Genomic DNA, 10,572 nt, shown 5'->3' with positions numbered 1-10,572 from the left:
TGAACACAAAGAGACCTTTTTAAAGATATATTATGATAAAATTTTGAAAAGTCAAAGGCAAAGAATCTTGAGCATAGGAAGCAAAAAAGCACTTGTTACAAGGGAAAGTCTTTGACTATCAGTACATTTCTCAGCAGGCTCTACACAGGCCAGGACAGAGAACAATGTTAACATAAAAGTGCAGAAATAAGCAAAAATTGTCAAACAAGTCCACTTTCGCTGCAAAGCTATGTCTCAAAAATGAAAGTGAAGTAAAAATTTTCTAGGGCAATGAAAATCAGAGGGAATTCATTACACTAATCCTTTGTTACAAGAAATACTAAAATGGACAATGATTCAGGGAGATGGTGGTGGAGTAAGAGGTCCCTTAACTAGTTTCATCCCATGAACACAAGTAGATAACTATCAAACCATCCTAAATACCCCAGAAACTGACCTGCAGATTGATAGAACAAACTCCACAACTCAAGGTAGAGAAGAGGAAACAACAAAGAAGGTAAGAAGTATTGAGATGTGGTTTGGGGAGAAAAGAAATACTGAAAGGAGTTCTTCAAGCTTAAAAGAAAAGACATGGATTATTAGCATATAAACATATGAAGAAAATATAAAACACACTTGTAAAAGTACGTAAAATTCAAAAACATTTTAATACTGTCATATGATGTTTTGTTATGCACTTTGTCTATTATAAATAGAATTATTAAAAATGACTATGGCTACAAAAATATTTTAGAGGATTTATAATATAAAAAGATGTAAATTATGATACCAAAACATAAAACATAATGGAATAATAATAGTAGAAGTTTTGATGCAACTGAACATAAAATTGTTAACAGCAGTAAGTAGACGGCTATAAGATAATTTATGTAAGCCTGATAGTAACGAAAAAGCAAAAACCTACAGTAAATATATAAAAGATAAAAAAGGAATATATCCAAGCATATCACTACAGACAATCACTTATTCACAAAGGAAGACAGCAAGAGGAAGAAAAGATCATGTAAACTACAAAAGATATGGAAAAGAATTAACAGGAAATAGTCAGTTCTTACCTATCAATGATTACTTAAATGTAAATGAATAAAATTCTCCTGTATAAAGCCATCAAGTGGTGAATGTACAAAAAACAAGACCCAGCTATATGCTGCTTGTAAGAGACTTCAGATTTAAGGACACACATAGCTCGAAATAGAAGAATGAAAATAGATACTCCATGCAAGTGGAAAAAAAAAGTGTAGCTACACTTAAATCAGACAAAATAGACTTTAAGTCCAAAAACAAGGACACAAGATACAATCAAGGTAATTATATAGTGATAATGGCATAAATTTGTTGAAAGTATACAGCAATCATGAACACATATATACCCAACATCAGATCACTTGATATATAAGTAAATCTAACAGATTGGAAGGGAGGAATAGACAATATAATAATAATAGAAGACTTCAATACCTCATTTTTAACAATGGCCAGATTATCCAGAAACAAAATCATTAAGGAATCAAAGGACCTAACCTTCATATACAAAACTTGTCATCCGTTAGCAGCAGAACATACATTCCTCTCAAATGCACATCAAACATTCCATAGGATAGATTATATGTTAGGTCATGAACAACTCATTGCAAGGTTTTAAAATATTAAATCATACCAAGTATATTTTCCACCAAAATTGTATTAAAGTAGAAATCAAGAACAAGAAGAAACCTGGGAAGTCAACAAATGTGTAAAAGGTAAACAACAAATTCCTGAGTAACAGATGGGCTAAAAAAAAAACCCCAAAATAAAGAGTCAAATATTTCTTATACAAACAAAATAAAAACACAACATACCAACTTGTGGAATGAAGCAAATGTAGTTCTAAGACAGAACTTTATAATAATAAATGCCTATAAGTAAAGGAAAAAGACATATCTCAAAAAAAGGAAACCCTAATTTTATACCTAAAGAAACTCTCAAAACAAACAAACAAACAAACAAAGGCCAAAGGAAGCAGAAGAAAGGAGATAATAAAAATCAGAAAGAAGTAAAGGAAATAGAGAATAGGAAAATAATAGAAAATTTTAAAAAAATACTGAGTTGTCTTTTTATTTTTTTATTTTTATTATGAAATGATATTTTATTATGAAATGATATTTCTTATTGTGTTATGTTAATCACTATAAAATATATCATTAATTTTTAATGTAGTGTTCCAAAATTCATTGTTTACCTATAACACCCAATACTGCATGCAATACGCGCCCTCCTTAATATCCACCACCAGGCTGCCCATCCCCCTGCCCCCTCCCCTCTAAAACCATCAGTTAGTTTCTCAGAGTCCACAGTCTCTCATGAGTCTTCTACCCCTCAGATTTCCCCCATTCACTTTTCCTTTCCTTCTCCTAATGTCCTCCATGTTATTCCTTATGTTCCACAAGTAAGTGAAACCATATGATAATTGACTTTCTCTGCTTGACTTATTTCACTCAGCATAATCTCCTCCAGTCTCATCCATGTTGATAGAAAAGTTGGGTATTCATCTTTTCTGATGGCTGACCATGTATATGTACATGTATATATGGACCACATCTTTATCCGTTCGTCTGTTGAAGGGCATTGGCTCATTCCACAGTTGGTCTATTATGGATATTGCTGCTATGAATATTGGGGTACATATAGCCTTTCTTTTCAATACATCTGTATCATTGTGGTAAATACCTAGTAGTGCAATTGCTGAATCATAGGGTACCTCTATTTTTAATTTTTTGAGGAAGCTCCACACTGTTTCCAAGCTGATTGCACCAACCTGCATTCCCACCAACAGTGTAAAAAACCAACAGTTTTAATATTTTAAAACCTTGCAATGAGGGATCCCCTTTCTCCACATCCTGTCCAACATTTGTTTTCTGTCTTGTTAATCTTTTCCATTCCAACTGTTGTAAGGTGGTATCTCAGTGTGGTTTGACTTGAATTTCCCTGATGGCCAATGACGATGAACATTTTTTCATGTGTCTGCTAGCCCTTTGTATGTTTTCCTTGGAGAAGTGTCTGTTCATGTCTTCTGCCCATTTCTGAAATGACTATCTGTTTTTGGGGTATTGAGTTTGAGAAATTCTTTATAGATCTTAGATATTAGCCCTTTGTCTGGAGTGTCATTTGGGGAAAAAAAAATCATCTTCTCCCATTACTTGGGGTGCCTTTGTTGTCGTTGTTGTTGTTGTTGTTGTTGTTGACTGTGTCCTTTGCTGTACAGGAGCTTTTGATCTTGATGAAGTCCCAAAAATTCATTTTCGCTTTTATTTCCCTGTGCCTTTGGGGATGTGTCTTGAAAGAAGCTGCTGTGGCTGATGTTGAAGAGGTTATTGCCTATGTTCTCCTCTAGGATTCTGATGGATTCCTGCCTCATGTTGAGGCCCTTCATCCATTTTGAGTTTACCTTTGTGTATGGTATAATAGAATTATCAAGTTTCATTCTTCTATATATAGCTGTCCAATTCTCCCACCACCATTTACTGTCTTTTTCCATTGGATATTTTTTTCCTGCTTTGTCGAAGATTATTTGACCATAAAGTTGAGGGTGCATATCTGGGCTCTCTACTCTCTTCTACTGGTCTATGTGTCTGTTTTGGTGCTAGTACCACACTGTCATGTTGATCACAGCTTTGTAATAAAACTTGAAATCAGTCAACAGTATGCTCCCAGCTTTGTTTTTCTTTTATCAACATTTCCTTAGCAGTTCAGGAACTCTTCTGGTTCCATACAAATTTTAGGATTGTCTGTTCCAGCACTTTGAAAAATGCCATTGGTATTTTGATCAGGGTGGTGTTGAAAGTCTACATTGCTCTGGGCATCATATACATTTTAACAGTGTTTATTCTTCCAATCCATGAGCATGGAAAGTTTTTCCATCTTTTTGTGTCTTCTTCAGTTTCTTTCATGAGTGTTATGTAGTTCCTCAAGTATAGATCCTTTATCTCTTTGGGTAGGTTTATTCAAAGTATCTTATGGTTTTTGTTGCTATTACAAATGGAATTGATTCTCTAATTTCCATTTCCACAGTTTCATTGTTAATATATAAGAAAGTAACAGATTTCTGTGCATTGATTTTCTATTATGCCACATTACCAAATTGTTGCATGAGTTCTAGTAATTTGAGGGTGCAGTCTGTTGGGCTTTCCACATGAAGTATCATGTCATCTGTGAAGACAGAGAGTTTGGCTTCATCTTTGCCAATTTGAATACCTTTTATTTATTTTTTGTTGTCTGATTGCTGTTGCTAGGACTTCTAGTACTATGTTGAACAATAGTGGCAAGAGTGGGCATCCTTGCCATGTTCCTGATCTCAGTGGGAATGTTCTCAGCTTTTCCCTATTGAGAATGATATTCCCTCTGGTTTTTTTATACATGGATTTTATGAAGTTGAGGGATGCTCCTTTTATTCCTTTTCGCTGAAGAGATTTTATCATAAAAGGATGCTGTATTTTGTCAAATGCTTTTTCTGCATTAACTGCGAGGACAATGTAGTTCTTCTCTCTTCTCTTACTGATATGTTCTGTCACATTATTGACTTGAGAATCTTGAATCCCTTGCATCCAGGAATAAATCCCAACTGGCCCTGGTGGATAAACTTTTTAATGTACCTTGTTGAGAATCTTGTCATCCATATTCCTCAGGGATATTGGTCTGAAATTCTCCTTTTTGATGAGGTCTTTGCCTGGTTTGAGGGTCAAGGTAATGCAGGCATCATAGAATGAGTTTGGAAGTTTTCCTTTTGTTTTTATTTTTTGAAGCAGTTTCAGGAGATCAGGTATTACTTCTTTGAATGTTTGGTAGAATTCCAGAAGGAATCCATCAGGTCCTGGACTCTTGTTCTTTGGGAGGTTTTCAATCACTCATTCAATCTTGTACTGGTTATTGGTACATTCAGGTTGTCAATTTCTTCCAGTTGCACTCATGGTAGTTTATAGGTTTCCAGGAATGCATCCATTTCTTCCAGGTTGCTTAATTTATTGTCACAGAGCTGTTGATAATAATTTCTGATGATTGTTTCTATTTCCTTGGTGTCAGTTGTGATCTCTCCCCTTGCATTCATAATTTTATTAATTTGGGTCCTCTCTCTTTTCTTTTGGATTAGTTTTGCCTGTGGTTTATCAATCTTATTAATTCATTCAAAGAACCAGCTTCTAGTTTCATTGGTGTGTTCTACTGTATCTCTGTTTTCTAATCCATTGATCTCTGCTCTAATCTTAATTATTTCCCTTCTCATAAATGGGGTAGCCTTAATTTGTTGTTGATTCTCCAGTTCTTTAAGGTATAAAGGGAGTTTGTGTATTCATGATTTTGCAATTATTTTGAGTGAGACTTGGATGGCTGTGAATTTCCTCCTTAGGACTTTTGCCATATCCCATAGGTTTTGGACTGATGTGTCTTCACTCTCATTGGTTTCCAAGAATTGTTTAAGTTCCTCTTTGATTTCCTGGTTGGCCTAAGAATTCTTGAGCAGGATTGTCTTTACCTTTGAAGTGTTTGAATTTTTTCCAAACTTTTTCTTGTGATTGAGCTCCAGTTTCAAAGCGTTGTGGTCTGAGAATATGCAGGGAATAATCTCGATCTTTTGGCATGGGTGGAGCCCTGATTTTTGACCCAGTATGTGGTCTATTTTAGAGAAAATTCCATGTGCATTCGAGAAGAATGAGTATTCTGTTTTAGGGTGGAACATTCTGTATATATCTCTGAGGACCATCTGGTCTAATGTGTCATTCAAAGCTGTAGTTTCTTTACTGATTTTCTTCTTGGATGATCTTTGTATTGTTGAGAGTGGGGTGTTAAGGTTCCCTACAATTAATGGGTTCACATCAATATGACTTTATTTTGATTAACAGTTGGCTTATGCAGTTGGCTGCTCCCATATTGGAGCATAAATATTTACAATTGTTAGATCTTCTCGGTGGATAGACACTTTACGAATGATGTAGTGTCCTTTTGTATCTCTGACTACAGTCTTTAGTTTAAAATCTAATTTATCTGATATAAGAATCGCTACCCCAGCCTTCTTTAGAGGCCCATTGGCATGAAAGATGTTTCTCCATCTCTTCACTTTCAGTCTGGATGTGTCCTTAGGTTCAAAATGGGTCTTTTGTTGACAACATACGGATGGGTCCTGTCATTTTATCCAATCTGCAATCCTGTGCCATTTTATGGAAGCATTTAGGCTGTTTACATTGAGAGTGATTATTGAAAGATATGTTTTCATTGTCATCATGTTGCCTGTGAACTCCTTGTTTCTATAGATTGTCTCTGTAAATTTCTGTTGTAGGTCACTCTTGTGCTTTTTCTTCTTTTATAGAACCCTCCTTAATATTTCTTGTAGTGCTGGCTTGTTGGTCACATATTCTTTTAAACCTTGATGGTCTTGGAAGCTCTTTATTTCTCCATCCATTTTGAATATCAGTCTTGCTGGATAAAGTATTTTTGGCTGCATGTTCTTCTCTCTTAGTCCCTGAATATATCTTGCCAGCCCTTTCTGGCCTTCCAGGTTTCTGTGGACAAGTCTGACATTATTCTGATGGACCTTCCTCTGTATGTAAGAAATTTCTTACCCCTAGCTGCCCTTAGGACCTCTTGTCTAAAATTATGATTCATGAATTTCACAATTAAGTGTCTTGAGGTCTTTCTAGATTTGTTGATCTTGGGAGATGTCCTTTCTGCCTCTAAGACACGAACACTTGTTCCATTCCCCAGACTAGGGAAATTTTCATCCAGGATTTGTTCAACTATATTTTTTAGTCTTCTCTCTTTCTCCACTCCCTCAGGGATCCCAACAATTCTGATGTTAGGACATTTCATGGCATTATTTATTTCCCTAATTCTGTTTCCATGGCTTCTAAGCTGTTTGTTCCAGGCCTCCTCCTGATCCTTCTTTCTATCTGTCTTCTAGATCATGAATTTGATCTTCTGACTTGGTTACCCTAGCTATTAGAGTATTTAGATTGGGTTGGATCTCACTGATAAAATTTTAAAGTTCTGTCAGATCAGCTATCACTTCTGCATTTAGAGAATTTATTTTACTACTAATGATTTTCTCCAACCTAGCTATTGTCTGAATATTGTTACCTGAATTCTATTTCCAACATCTTGTTTATGTCCATATCCAATATTTCAGTGGCAAAATCACAGTCTGTGAATTTTTCCTCTCTTGGTGTTCCTCCTTTTAGTCATTCTGGTGAGAGGTTGTTGAGGGGATGTATACCTGTAAATATCAATCACAATCCAGGCAAGGTGCACACTGGAAGGTTTCAGAGCAATTGGAAGACACCACCACAAAAAAGAAAAAAATAGACAAATTAAAAAAAAAAAAGCCAAAATGAGCCGAAAGAGTAAGATTTATAACATACAAAAACAGAAATATACAAACAGAATGACTGACAAAAGAAAGAGAAAAAAAATAAGTAAAAGAAAACCCAGCAAAAATGAACTGCAGGAATATGATTTATAAAGTACCAAAATAAAAACAAACACAAAGAAAGACTGACAAAATAAAATAAAATAAAAATAAAAATACAAAATAAAAAGGGATGGTGATGGGAAGGTGGTTACAATCCCTTGACGTGAGTGAGGAAGTTTACTTCAGTTCTTCCTGGGTGTATCTGGTTATCTTTGTTAGAGGACTCAACTTTCAAGAGATACAGGGAAATTAAAAGTGGTATATATAGAGAGAGGTAGTACTGAATATGGAAAAAAGGACTAAATTAAGCTGATTTCTATGTATAGTAACAAAAAGAGAGGAAGAAAAAAGTATATGCATGAAAAAAAGTTCAATTAAATAAGTTAGTATGGAAAATGTGGTATTAAAATTTAGTTGAAATGGTTACTAGGTTAAAAAAAAAGATAAGACAAGAACCATGGGAACGAATTTAAAGAAAATAAAAAGAGAAAATTTGTATCTAAGAAATTTACAGTCTGTGAGGCAATACCAGGAGCTTAATACATATTTGCCCCTGGTGTTGGGGTTTTCATTTTTAAGGGGATCCTGTGGTTGTTGTCTTCTCGTTCTTTTGGCTTTTCTTCTAGAAGAGGAGCCTGCTGCATTTTTTTTTTCCTTAGGGTATAGTTACCCTGCCCCTTATCAAGGGGCTGGGCTCTATGGAAACTGGTTTTTCAGGCTTTTGTTCTCTGGAGGTCTTTTCTTCTCTGGCGGCTTTCTGCAAATTTTTTTTTAATTATTTTTATTAACATAGAATGTATTATTTGCCCCAGGACTATAGGTCTGTAAATGATGAGGCTTACACATTTCACAGCACTCACCATAGCCTACCCCCTCGCCAATGTCCATAACCAAACCACCATATCCCTACTCCACCACCCCCAGCAACTCTCAGTTTGTTTTATGAGAGTAAGAGTCTCTTATGGTTTGTATACCTCCCGATCCATTTTTCTTTCATTTTTTCCTTCTCTACCCTCCACAACCCCCAACCCTGCCGCTCAAGTTCCTCATATCAGAGAGATCATATGATAATTGTCTGTTTCTGATTGACTTTTTTCACTGAGCACAATACTCTCTGATTTCATCCACATTGTTGCAAATGGCAAGATTTCATTTCTTATGATGGCTGCATAGTATTCCATTGTACATATATACCACATCTTCTTTATCCATTCATCTGTTGATGGACATCTAGGTTCTTTCTGTAGTTTGGCTATTGTGGACATTGCTGCTATAAACATTTGGGAGCACATGACATACCCTTTCGGATCACTGCATTTGTATCTTTAGGGTAAATACCCAGTAGTGTGACTGCTCGGTCCTAGGGTACCTCTATTTTCAACCTTTTGAGGAACATCCATGCTGTTTTCCAGAGTGGCTGCACCAGCTTGCATTCCCAACAGTGTAGCAGGGATCCCATTTCTCTGCATCCTCTCCAAAATCTGTCATTTCCTGAATTGTTAATTTTAGCCATTCTGACTGGTTTGAGGTGATATCTCATTGTGGTTTTGATTTGTATCTCCCTGATGCCGAGTGATGTTGAGCAATTTTCATGTTTCTGCTGGCCATCTGGATGTCTTCCTCACACAAATGTCTGCTCATGTCCTCTGCCCATTTCTTTTTTGTTTTTGTTTTTGAAGATTTTATTTATTTATTTATTTATTTATTTATTTATTTATTTAACAGACAGAGATCACAAATAGGCAGAGAGGCAGGCAGAGAGGGAAGGAGGAAACAGGCTCCCCGCTGAGCTCGAGCCCGATGCAGGGCTTGATCCCAGAACCCTGAGATCCTGACCCAAGCCCAAGCCAGAGGCTTTAACCCACTGAGCCACCCAGGCACCCCTCTGTCCATTTCTTGATTGGATTATTTGTTCTTTGGGTGTTGAATTTGATAAGTTCTTTGTAGATTTTTGATATTAGCACTTTATCTGATACATCATGTGTGAATATTTTCTCCCATTCTGTCAGTTGCCTTTTGGTTTTGTTGACTGTTTATTTTGCTGTGCAAATGCTTTTGATCTTGATGAAGTCCCAATAGTTCATTTTTGCCCTTGCTTCCCTGCCTTTGGCGATATTTCTAGGAAGAAGTTGTGGCAGCTGAGGTCGAAAAGGTTGCTGCCTGTGTTCTCCTCAAGGATTTTGATGAATTCCTGTCTCGCATTGAGATTTTTCATACATTTTGAGTCTATGTTTGTGTGTGGTATAAGGAAATGGTCCAGCTTCATTCTTTTGCTTGTGGCTGCCCAATTTTCCCAAAACCATTTCTTGAAGAGACTGTCTTTTTCCCATTGGACATTCTTTCCTGCTTTGTCAAAGATTAGATGACCATAGAGTTGAGGGTCTATTTCTGGGCTCTCTATTCTGTTCCAATGATCTATGTATTTGTTTTTCTGCCAGGATCATACTATCTTGATGTTACAGCTTCATAATGTAGCTTGAAGTCTGAAATTGTGATGCCACTAACTTTGGTTTTCTTTTTCAACATTCCTCTCACTATTAGGGGTCTTTTCTTGTTCCACATAAATTTTAGGATTATTTGTTCTATTTCCTTGAAAAAAAATTGATGGTATTTTGATAGGGATTGCATTAAATGTATAGATTGTTTTAGGTAGCATAGACATTTTCACAATATTTGTTCTTCCAATCCATGAGCATGGAATGTTTTTCCATTTCTTGTGTCTTCCTCAATTTCTTTCATGAGTACTTTATAGTTTTCTGAGTACAGATTCTATGCCTCTTTGGTTAGGTTTATTCCTAGGTATTTTATGGTTTTGGGTGCAATTGTAAATGGGATTGACTCCTTAATTTCTCCTTCTGTCCTGCTGTTGGTGCATAGAAATGCAACTGAATTCTGTGAATTGATTTTACATCCTGACACTTTCCTGAATTACTCTATGAATTCTAGGAGTTTTGGAGTGGAGTTTTTTGTGTTTTCTACATAAAGTATCATATCATCTGCAAAGATTGAGAGTTTGACATCTTCTTTGTCAATTTGTATGCTTTTCATTTCTTTTTGTTGTCTGATTGCTGAGGCTAGAACTTCTAGTACTATGTTGAATGGTGGTGATAGTGGATGTCCCTGCCGTATTCCTGACCTTA

The sequence above is a fragment of the Lontra canadensis genome, unplaced genomic scaffold, assembly GCF_010015895.1.
Source record: "Lontra canadensis isolate GAN:19392208 unplaced genomic scaffold, GSC_riverotter_1.0 scaffold216, whole genome shotgun sequence".
Taxonomy (NCBI): domain Eukaryota; kingdom Metazoa; phylum Chordata; class Mammalia; order Carnivora; family Mustelidae; genus Lontra; species Lontra canadensis.
This window is presented reverse-complemented; position numbering follows the sequence as displayed.